Raw genomic sequence first — 12,533 nt, 5'->3', positions numbered from 1 at the left:
AGGCCGTCAACGTTTTTTTTATACATACACCGAACGCAACATAATCACATTGAACAATTTTTACATTAAAAACACATCAGTGAATACATCTTTACAGTGAATTTATCTTTACATTGAATACATTTTTACATTGAAAACATAATCTTTACACTGAACACATCATGTTTACATTAAACACATCTTCTTTACACTGAACACATCATGTTTACACTGAACACATCATCTTTACACTGAACACACCATCTTTACACTGAACACATCATCTTTACATTGAATACATCTTTACAATGAAGGCATCATCTTTATGTTGAACACATCATCGTTGCACGGAACACATCATCTTTTCACTGAACACATCATCTTTGTATGAACAAATCCTCTTTATATACAATCCTCATTAATCATCAAAACGTTCAATATTATGAACTCAGTTCTTTATTGAAATACACCCCTTTACATTTCTCAAACTAACAGCTGAACGTAAATCCCTTTTTTTAAAAAAAAATTCCTTCTTCCTTTTTGTCCCCTGGGGAACATAGGACAACAACAACCTCTCTTAACTAACACAGCAAAATAAATCGCAACGGTTTTTACCTCTAATGGAAGCTATTGTTCTTTAATTATCATAAATATTACTTCCATTTATTCCAATTAAAAACGTTGCTTTTTTCTTCTTCTCAGAAGCCGTCTGCTAACCTCAATAATAGCCATTACTTGCGTCCATTTTGTTTGAAATAGAAACATTTTTATATAAACAAATAACAGAAAGCATAAGAGCGGTGTAGAAATAATTCCCATTCAAGTTGTGGGCAAAGTTTTTCCAAAGTGCTCGAAGGCCTCAGCGATCTTAGGGAGGATCAGATCAGTGTTTCTTTCAGATTTTATCTCCGGAGTGGGGCGGGGGGGGGGGGGGCGCTTTTTTCTTGGGGCTTACCCGAAGAGATGTCCGAAAAAAACTCTGGATCAGATTGTTGCGTAGGACAGCTTGACCTAGCAGCTACCTAAAATACACATATATATGTAACACATGCAGCTGTATCTACACACTGTGACAACTCTTGATGGTCAGTCTTATATTCTACTACCCCCACTTCCCCCCTGTAGCGGAACATCCTAAACTAAAAGCTTAAGTCCTGTAGAAAGTGCACGCGGTAAATGGCAGTTGGGAATTGTTTTTGTAGCCGTTTTGTTTTTGTTCTAGCACACGGCATTTTGTACGTCTTCCTTCCTTACAAATTGAATTGTTTGGTTCATTTCATCTTGTTTCCCATCTCCCCCCCCCCCCCTCCCCCCGCGACGTTTATAATTTGTCTCCTACAAAAAAACGTGTCAGCGTAGATGTGCACATCTACATCCTTATCTGTTGTTACAGGCTCCTGATCTTATGCAACTGTAGTGAGTTTTGGGCGGGTACATTTTAGAAAGTCGTATAGCCTCATGTTGATATGTGTGCTTGTAGGGTCCCCGTGTTGCCCTCTCTTGTTCACCTTACTTATAGCTCACTTTCGTTGCCCTTTCTTGTAGCCCATTCTCGTCGCCCACGTTCGTTGCCCTTTCTTTTAGCCCATTCTTGATGCCCTTTCTCGTTGTCTATTCTCGTTGCTCTTTCTCGCTACCTCATTTCGTTGCCCTTTTTTTGTTCCTCTCTCTTAAAGCTTACGTCAGTATTACCCTCCTACCCCCACCTCCTTTTGAGACGTCCCCCATCCTCCCTTCCATTCTCACATCCTCCCCATGTCCCGTCTACCCCCCCCCCACCCCATGTTGCCCTCTTGTATCTGACACTAACAGGGAGGTAATCGAATTAGCTGCACGTCCCTGCACGTCGCCTGACCGCCCCCCCCCCCCCGCGCAGCCCGGGGCCATCCTGGAGCCGCCATTAGAAGAAGTTGCTCTGTTGGCTCCGTGGTGGTTTTATTTTTACACTGGAAATTGAATTGTGGGGAGAGACAGAAAAAAACGTGCTCAAGAAGGACAGGAAATATGTTTAGAAACTAATGGAGGTTATTAGTTGAATTCACATTGTTATCTTTTGTCTTGTGGGGGAAAAAGTTGTGAAATGTGTGGGAAAGTGTGTGGTTTATCGTGGTGGGAAATCCAACACAATGGAGTTTTGGTGGTGGGGTGGGGGTGTTATCAGATAAATGCTGATGCTGGAAAAAAAAACAACCTCTTCACGAAGAAAATTACCAGTGTATCTGCAGACTAGTTTTTTCCTCTGTGGTGTGTGTTTGTGTGTGTGTGGGGGGGGGGGGGGGGGGAGGCAAGGTGTTGCGGGGCGGTTATAGAAGTGTAAGTTGTGTTTATGACGGGTTGTGTTGTAGTTCTGTTGAGGATAGCCCTGTGGTTGAAAATAAAAGCTCTTTACAATCTAGCTGCAAATAACTGCGCTTTAAATTCTGCATGCAATTTTTTATTGCATGCCATTCTTATTCTAGCTGAAAATAATATCCCTTTACATTCTAGATGCGAATTATACCCTTTACAGATTTGCCGTTTACATATTTTCCTCGTCTCGAATAACACCTGCATGCGATTCGCCCCCCCCCCCCCCGCCTCTCCCCCACACGTTTCGCCCCAATCTAAAATAAACTTTTTTCTAAACAGTTGATGTTACGTTGTATGATGGCTCTACCTAAGAAGCTTTTTTAGTCAAAACTGTTATTGGAGGTTTATTTCCACACCCCTTTTTAGTTAAAGTTTTCATTTGGTAAATTCAACAAAAATTCATTGTCATAATCTTTTCCCTTTCGTACCCTAGACACATGTGGCAGGAAGGTGAGGTAGAGTTAATCTGTTTTAGTGACCTCGTCATTCAAGGAGGTAATGCGATCAGCACTATGCCCAGCCACCATTGTTTCCCTAACGTGAGTTAGCTCCCCTTTAGAGCTGGGTGGACTCAAAAACGTTCTACAGTGACGGGCACACGAACTTTCGGGTTAGCAGGCGTAAGCTCTACCACCCGACCACTCTGTCCCATCACAAGAAATACCGACACGATATTCAGTCGACTCACGCACCATCCTTCCTCAATACATGCTGGATGAACGTGTACCGAGGTGAGTACAAATTAGGGTACTCATCTCCCCCTCCACCCCCCCCCCCTGCACGTGCTTGATGCACGAGTACCGGGGTGAGGGATATAAACACCCGGCTCTCATATGGTGCCCGTGTAAACATTCAGGTGATGAATATACAACACCAGCTAACTATGGTCGTCTCAGTGGTTCTAAACATTGGACCAGTGTACCCCAACACCAGCTAACTACTGTCGTCTCAGTGGTTCTAAACATTGGGCCAGTGTACCCCAACACCAGCTAACTACTGTCGTCTCAGTGGTTCTAAACATTGGGCCAGTGTACCCCAACACCAGCTAACTACAGTCGTCTCAGTGGTTCTAAATATTGGGCTAGTGTACCCCAACACCAGCTAACTACAGTCGTCTCAGTGGTTCTAAATATTGGGCTAGTGTACCCCAACACCAGCTAACTACAGTCGTCTCAGTGGTTCTAAATATTGGGCTAGTGTACCCCAACACCAGCTAACTACAGTCGTCTCAGTGGTTCTAAACATTGGGCCAGTGTACCCCAACAACACCAGCTAACTACAGTCGTCTCAGTGGTTCTAAACATTGGGCCAGTGTACCCCAACACCAGCTAACTACAGTCGTCTCAGTGGTTCTAAATATTGGGCTAGTGTACCCCAACACCAGCTAACTACAGTCGTCTCAGTGGTTCTAAACATTGGATCAGTGTACCCCAACAACACCAGCTAACTACAGTCGTCCCAGTGGTTCTAAACATTGGACCAGTGTACCCCAACACCAGCTAACTACAGTCGTCTCAGTGGTTCTAAACATTGGGCCAGTGTACCCCAACAACACCAGCTAACTACAGTCGTCTCAGTGGTTCTAAACTTTGGACCCGTGTACCCCAACAACACCAGCTAACTACAGTCGTCTCAGTGGTTCTAAACATTGGACGTGTGTACCCCAACAACACCAGCTAACTACAGTCGTCTCAGTGGTTCTAAACATTGGACCAGTGTACCCCAACACCAGCTAACTACAGTCGTCTCAGTGGTTCTAAACATTGGACCAGTGTACCCCAACAACACCAGCTAACTATAGTCGTTTCGCTTTATCGCAGTGGTTCTAAACATTGGACCAGTGTACCCCAACACCACCAGCTAACTACAGTCGTCTCAGTGGTTCTAAACATTGGACCAGTGTACCCCAACAACACCAGCTAACTATAGTCGTTTCGCTTTATCGCAGTGGTTCTAAACATTGGGCCAGTGTACCCCAACACCAGCTAACTACAGTCGTCTCAGTGGTTCTAAACATTGGACCAGTGTACCCCAACACCAGCTAACTACAGTCGTTTCGTTATCTATCACAGTGGTTCTAAACATTGGCACAGTGTACCCCAACACCACCAGCTAACTACAGTCGTCTCAGTGGTTCTAAACATTGGGCCAGTGTACCCAACACCAGCTAACTACAGTCGTTTCGTTATCTATCACAGTGGTTCTAAACATTGGACCAGTGTACCCCAACAACACCAGCTAACTATAGTCGTTTCAGTGGTTCTAAACATTGGGCCAGTGTACCCCAACACCAGCTAACTACAGTCGTCTCAGTGGTTCTAAACATTGGACCAGTGAACCCCAACAACACCAGCTAACTACAGTCGTCTCAGTGGTTCTAAACATTGGACCAGTGTACCCCAACACCAGCTAACTACAGTCGTCTCAGTGGTTCTAAACATTGGGCCAGTGTACCCCAACACCACCAGCTAACTACAGTCGTCTCAGTGGTTCTAAACATTGGACCAGTGTACCCCAACACCAGCTAACTACAGTCGTTTCAGTGGTTCTAAACATTGGGCCAGTGTACCCAAACAACACCAGCTAACTACAGTCGTTTCGTTATCTATCACAGTGGTTCTAAACATTGGACCAGTGTACCCCAACAACACCAGCTAACTATAGTCGTTTCAGTGGTTCTAAACATTGGGCCAGTGTACCCCAACACCAGCTAACTACAGTCGTTTCAGTGGTTCTAAACATTGGGCCAGTGTACCCAAACAACACCAGCTAACTACTTTATCGCAGTGGTTCTAAACATCGGGCCAGTGTACCCCAACAACACCAGCTAACTACAGTCGTCCCAGTGGTTCTAAACATCGGGCCAGTGTACCCCAACAACACCAGCTAACTACAGTCGTTTCGTTATCTATCGCAGTGGTTCTAAACATCGGGCCAGTGTACCCCAACACCAGCTAACTACAGTCGTTTCGTTATCTATCGCAGTGGTTCTAAACATTGGACCAGTGTACCCCAACACCAGCTAACTACAGTCTTCTCACTTTACCGCAGTGGTTCTGAAAGTTGGGTCAATGTACACCAGCATTAGACTAATGCACCGGCCCCCCCGAAAAATTTTTACCGCCCCCCCGAACGGAATGAAATTTATATAATTTATATAGAAAATATATACTTTTAACAGTGTCCGCCCCCCCGAAGAAAGTTTACCGCCCCCCCCGAAAATTTCAAGTGCCCCCCCGGAGAAAAAAGTCTGGAAGAAACACTGGCTTTATCGCAGTGGTTCTAAATATTAGCACGTGTACATCAACAGTGGACCTATGTACCATAAAAACACAAGCTAATCACCACCGTCTTGCACGTTTACCGCAGTGGTTCTAAACATTTGCCAATGTACCATAACAATAAGCCTCTACTTAGCCTGCCTCCTCTTCTGCTTCAGTTGTTCTAACTTTGGTATATCATACCTTAACAAATGGACATTTGTTTTCAAACACCAACTAAAAACGAAGTGACCCCCCCCCCCCCCCCGCCTTACACGAGAACCACTCTCTAGAACCATCTCGCCTCCGGAATCTTATAAGAACGTTCCCGTTCGCAGGATGTCCATTATCGTGCTATAGGGTTAAGTTGTTTTTAAATGGCTCCCGCCTGGGTTGGTCACAGATAGGTACTGGCTCATGTTTTCTTGCGGGAAGATAACCCTGTCAGGCAGATATTGAGAGAAGAAAGTTATTTCCCCTGTGGAATTCGTGTTCCGGGCTCTACCCTATCTCTGCCGGGACGTCATGAAGGAGATATTGTGATACGCTCTGTAGTTTTTATGGTGGTGGCAGCTTGCACAGTCTAGCCCCACAAACATAGGTCAGCTGTAATGTGAGGGAACCCACACAATCAGGGGTCAACTGTAATGTGAGGGAACCCACACAATCAGGGGTCAACTGTAATGTCCAACACTCAGGGTGTTAAAAGAATTGTATGGATGAGTGAACGCGGCAAAGCGCCAGTTCTGAAAGTACTAACTCAAATTTTCCTTGCTAACCAAAGTTCAAAAAACGTACATTCTTTGCCAAATTCCCCACTCACGCCAACCCCCCCCCCCCCCCATACCATGTCCAGCTAAATAAATAATAACGGTTATTATTATGGCATAATTAAAAATTAAAAATAAAAACTTTAAAATAATTGACATTAAAAAAACCCCACAACAACCTACTCTAAGTCCATGTGTACTGTGCATGTAAGGAAAGGTCACGAAGACCATTGAAAGGGGAAGGGGGGGGGATACCTGCTTTTCCTAAGACGTTAGATATCATTAGATGTCAGCGATGATGTGTGAGATATAGATAAGGAGAAAACGATGCTTGCTTTGTTAGTCTACCATTATCAACAAGGTTTTAAGGTATATCATTAGACCATATATATATATATATATATATATATATATATATATATATATATATATATATATATATATATATATATATATATATATATATATATATATATATACACCATGTATAACTGCATTCAATATGCATGCATGAAATGCAAGAGGAATAGGTCGTGATTGATAGACCCGTGCACACTTATGCATACTTAATGCAGACGACAAAGCTGTATAGATCTCTGACAATTATCCAGGCTTGATGTCCCCCGGCTATTATTTCACCGTGTCGAACAAATTGATTTGATCGTAAGAAAATCGTTCTCCAGCCATTCTTTGGCCCGTCGCTTAGGGCCTGGCAACGCTCGCTGAATGCTGGGCAGGAACAAAAGATGCGACATCACGGGCGACAACTCCTGCCTCAGGCCTATATGGGGTATTGTTTTAAGGCTGTATGTAAACCTGCCGACCAGCGAGCCGGGTGCTGCCCGCGTTATAAATTTGAATCGTAGTTTTAAATTATTTAAAACCTGCAAGTCATTTAAAACTATCATTTAAAAAATCTGCAATTTATTTAAATTTTAAAGCTGTCATACAAGTGGAACCTATAGATAGCTAATGAAACAGAAGTGTCTTTTATAATATCACGGTAGAAGGTTTAAAAAAAATTTAACACTGCAAAAATTGAAAACCACTGGTTTTCTCCAGCGATGGTTAAATAGATTTTTCTAAAGCAACCACTACAAAAAATCTGCTTGTATTTAAGTCTTTCTAGTGCAAATGCTCAAGTAGTCGTTTGTCATTTGCTGCATCCGGTGGATGGTCGTGCGGTTTGATCCTGCTTGGTTTATAACTCAGAGCTTAATCACTTGTCACTCAGCTGTAATTAGTACCTGGCAAATTGGAGGGCTCAGCTTTATCCATCTATGTCATAGTGATCGAAACACGCGTCCTGTTTCCCCTGCCCCATGACTGATCGTCTGCGTGAGTGATTTCCTCCTTGTGTGTGTGTGTGTCTCTTTCTGTGTGTCTGTGGTATACAGCATGCACGCAATGTGGAACCGATCGCTGTGTGGTGCAGTGCTTACCTAGCAGCGGTCTGCTGGTGTTAAGAACCAGTCGGTCATAAATAAAGAATTAAGACACTTAAACGTTTCTTGGAGTGACTGGTGCGCTATTGATTCGGTGGTAGTTCTATGGATGCCGGCAACTGTTACTCGCCGGCTGGTCGATGTGTGTGGGGGGGGGGGGGGGAGATAGTGGACACGGTGGGGGGGGGGGGGACGGGACTGTTGGGCAACAGAGAACGTATTAGTAGGTTAGTGTGATAGATGGGTCTTTTGTTTTACCTGTAGGAAACCAGAGGACGCATTTGTGGGTGAGGGATATTGATGGTGTGTCTTTTTTATCTATTTATAGTACAATCTGTGGACATATTTGTAGATGAGTTATATAGGTGTTTTGTTTGATACCTGTAGGACACCTGATGACATATTGGTGGGTGAGGGGTATATATGGGGGTCTTTTACCTGACCTGATCCTAAAGTTTCATACTGCAAGGGGGGGGGTTATAAACCGGTTGGATCGAACAGCTGAGAGGTGGGTCGTAATATAAAGTGGGGAGGGGGGTCTTGTACAGTGGGTACCTCGCCTTACGAGAGAGAAAACAATAATCGTATTGAGTAAAGATAATGGTGGGGTTATGGGCGATTTAGCGATACGGCTGTATTGGACTTTAAAGAGAATATCAGTGTTGTTCTAGTTAACTATGCACGGGCAGGCCGGGCAAGTCTCAAGGGCACAGTCAGGTGCTCAGTCGTGCGGAACGTCTGAAGGACGCCAGCCCAGTCAAGCGGAGCTAGGTATTCTCAGGGTCGTTTCTTGGCTTACATGCAACGGATGGGTAGAGATCTGTTATTGGGCTCCGTTCTTTGGACGTGTGGCTCATGTGGACTATGTGGCTCATGAGGACCTTGTGGCTCATTGGACTTGTGGCTCATGTGGATAATGTGGCTCGTGAGGACATTGTGGCTCATGAAAATAGAATAGTGTTTGTTCAAATCTAGCGTATCGTCATTTAACGATTAACTTAATTTTTATCAACAAATTCTTATTGGCGAATGGGGGGGGGGGGATATTTTCTGGAAGTGAAGTGGTTAAGCCGTGCAGAGTGTTCAAGGCGTTTTATAATCATCATCGTCATCATCATCAACAGCAGCATCTACATCATCTTTTCCCTTTCTTGTCCAAAACACATGGGGCAGAAGGAAGAGTTAAATGACCGCGGGACCGTGTTGCCATCAGAGTTGGGTGGACACAGGGACATCCTACAGACTCGAGCCTGGGATCCGAACTCACGACTTTCCGGTTAACTGTACTATTCGACCACGCCGTCCGCATTTTATACTTTACTCTTTCATAAAAAAAAATAGTTTATGGTTGAAAAGGAAATGCGACCCTCGAACTATAGTAGGTCGGACGGTCTTAGAACAATCTCTGCTTTGTCTCCTCTGGACAGTAACAATCTGAGATAGATGTCTTGACCGATAACAACACCCACGTGACGCCCGTTATAGAAACTATTGTTCAGTTGGCATCACTAATTAGTGTCTTTCCACCCGGGATAAAATTAATTGACAGTATTAATTATCTCTTTCCGTCACTGACGTTGAAGGATCGCCCGCTTGACAGGAAAATCGAAGGGACAATTTTGACGAAGGCATCTTGTCGGGGGTATTGTTTTCAGGGCTGGGGGCGTTTTGTTGTTGTTGTTTTCATATTCTTTATCCGTCACAAATTATCGACCTGGCTTATCAAAGGAATCTATTGAACATGTCAAAAGAGATCTGTATTGCTGGAATAATGGTGCCATTAGTTTGAATTAGAATATACGACACCACAAAAAAATATTTTATTTCGGTTTCGCTTTTATGTTACAGTTGGTATTTACAAAGAAAACAGTAATGAAAGAAAGGTTTAAAACGTAAAGAATTGTAACTTAAAGATAGCTCAATTGTTCTGTTTGTTGGCCATTGTTCAGTGATTTGTTTAGAACGGTGTGGTCGGGCGGGGGAGCGTGTGACTGAATTCCAAAGTCCCGAGTTCGAACCCCCAGATGAGGCTCGTTAGCTTGAGGCAGTAACCCATTTTGGAGAAAAAACTAAAAAATCAAACAAGTGTTACTTTGCAGATTGTTCTTGGGTGTACAAAAACTATGGAAGCAAACCTCGAAAAAATAAAGCAGGTTACAATTGGAGTCAACGGGTTGTATGGCGCCTAGCTTGTTAACACGTACTACTTTACTGTCCTGGGGTACATCCCTTTCAGTATTATAAAACGTAACGAAGAAGAAAGGTGATTTGATTTTTTTACTTCATTAGTTTAGTTTTTTTAAAAACCACTTTTGTTTTGTTTTTCTTATTTATTTGTATAGCAACCTAATCAAAATAACAGATTGTGTTTGTGTGTGTGTGTGCATGTATGTGTGTGTGCGTGCGTGTGTGTGTGTGTGTGTGTGTGTGCGGCGTGTATGTGTGTGTGCGTGCGGCGTGTCTAACTGTTCCAGCTGCTCCCTCTCTTGTCCAGCCCATTTACTTGACCAGCAATCTAAAGAATGGCTCCTTTATCTGGGCTTTATTCCCGTGCTAATGAGCGAGGATCTTCACCGTTTCCGGGATAAGCCCATCAGACCCCACCCCTCTTCCCATCCCCGTCCACAGAAGACGTAGCCCAGACTCCCCCTAATAACACGGGCGGGGCTTCAAGTCACGTTTTCTTGGTGGGCCGCTAGGACGGGCGGCTGTTGACTGGTAATCACGAAATATTGTTTGTATCTTTCACGAAGACCCCCGGCCAGTCCCCCACCACCACACCCCACCCCCGGGCGTGAATTGGGCTGGGTTATCAGGGAGGGTAAAGTGTTAAAGCTCTTGAGCTTGTTAGTGCCCCAACTTCAGGCGCCGTGTATTGGGCTTGAAGGGTGGACGAGGGGGTAGGGGGCTTTTTGACTTAATAAAACTTGTATGGAAAACCATATTACCTATTATTATAGTACAAAACCCAGCGTTAGAAGGTGGAGGTAGGATGGGGGAAGGATTACAGCTCATAGGTTGGTTGTCGGGGTGTAGTGTGTGTAACCGCTAACCCGTAGGCGTAGGTTCGAATACTTTCTATGCCGTGATTCACTACATTCACCAGTTGACCAGCCGACCACAAGCTCGGTATAAACCCCCGCGTCCATGTGTTGGTTACACAACATTGTTGTATGAGCACTCGATAACTCTACTTCCTCTGCTGTACTGACCGTTAGGTTCCAGGAGGATCTTTTTATTTTTACTTGATGTCGCTGGTTGTAGTGTTTTAAGCAGACTGTGATGTGGTCGTTGGTATTCGAAAAAAACTATTGCTGTAGCCGCATCGTGGACATAAAGGGGGTGGTCGTATCCCAGTTGAGCATAGCTAACGCATACATATGTGTCGACACACATATACTATAGCAACACATACACAACTGCAACTTTAGCAGCATACACACAGCGACAAGACACGTATGCACACAATGTAGCAACATTAAATACAACTCTGGATTCTTAAAACTGCAACTTTCTCACTCCGTCGAGCTTATTTAATTACCAGATTTACCCTCATCCTTTTTTAATCCTGTTTTTTTTGTCACGGTATTAAAGCCAAATTAAATCACCCCCACCCAATATATTACACACACACAAACACACACATTCAAACCCACACACATGCACGTTTAATTAAACCTAAGTGAATGTAAACGACGTTTTTTTTTCTTCTTCTCAAACTTTGAATGGCAAGCCAGGATCAGTGAAGACTCATCGCATGCGCGACATTGAATAGCCATGGAGATCCGTCGTTTGATGAATCGAATTCTTTTCAACTTCGTTTACATTACATCGCCATCAAAACTATTTTATTTAAAAAATAAAACACAAAAAAAATAAAAGAAGATGCCCAACGAATCATGAAAAGCCCAGCTTTCTTGGGGCACACACTGTACGCTTTATTTGTTTAGAGAAAATGTTCTTTGAAAACAAATGAAAATGGAATTATTTCAAATGTTTTAATAAAAATTCGCTATTGTTTTGCAGCGGTGGGACAGAATAAATATATATGGCAGGAAGCTTTTGTCGACGTTCAAACATGAAAACAATACAGTGACGTGTATTGAAGGTTGAAGTGGACATTCAGTAACTCAACATTGCTGGATTTGTTTGATGTTTTTTTTTTATATCTTTGCTTGGTCAGGAGTGTGTGGTTTATGAAATGTTTAATGTATGTGGTTTATGAAATGTACGGTGTTTGGAAGTATGTGGTTTATGAAATGTTTGAAGTAAGTTATTTAAGTAATGTTTGGAGTATGTTATTTATGTAATGTTTGGAGTATGTGGTTTACGAAATGTATGGAATATGTGGTTTATAACATTTTTGGAGTATGTGTTTCATGTAATGTTTGGAGTTCAGCGTATGTGCTTTACGAATTGCTTGGTATGTGTGGAGTATGTGGTTTGTGAACTGTTTTGAGTATGTGGTTTATAAAATCCACTGGTCTCATGGTCATCCTACATATTTAGACTTTTCACTGAAGTACCTGTTCTTACCTTCACACATCGTGCCCATCCCCCCATCCCCCCCCCCCCCCCCCATCAAGCCAGCCCTCAAAAAGACCCACGTCCCCGCGAACAACGCTCTAACCACGACATACGACTACTCTACTCTATATTTTCTAACACTCTATGCTTCTAAGAATCTGTAACCAGATCAGCCTACATCTAGAATCTAGACAGTAGAACAG

The 12,533-nt window shown here is 43.3% G+C and overlaps 1 protein-coding gene across 5 annotated transcripts in view; it reads left to right on the top strand.

The window, feature by feature from the left end:
• The window catches only part of LOC131951995 (beta-1,4-glucuronyltransferase 1), a 111,886-nt gene that overhangs the window by 15,228 nt on the left and 84,125 nt on the right, over positions 1-12,533 (top strand). The gene's annotated exons all lie outside the window — the stretch shown is intronic.

The sequence above is a fragment of the Physella acuta genome, unplaced genomic scaffold, assembly GCF_028476545.2.
Source record: "Physella acuta isolate Inbredline_101_S28 unplaced genomic scaffold, ASM2847654v3 ptg000844l, whole genome shotgun sequence".
Lineage (NCBI taxonomy): Eukaryota > Metazoa > Mollusca > Gastropoda > Physidae > Physella > Physella acuta.
Note: the sequence above shows the minus strand (reverse complement) of the source record. Positions and strands in the feature narration are given on the sequence as shown.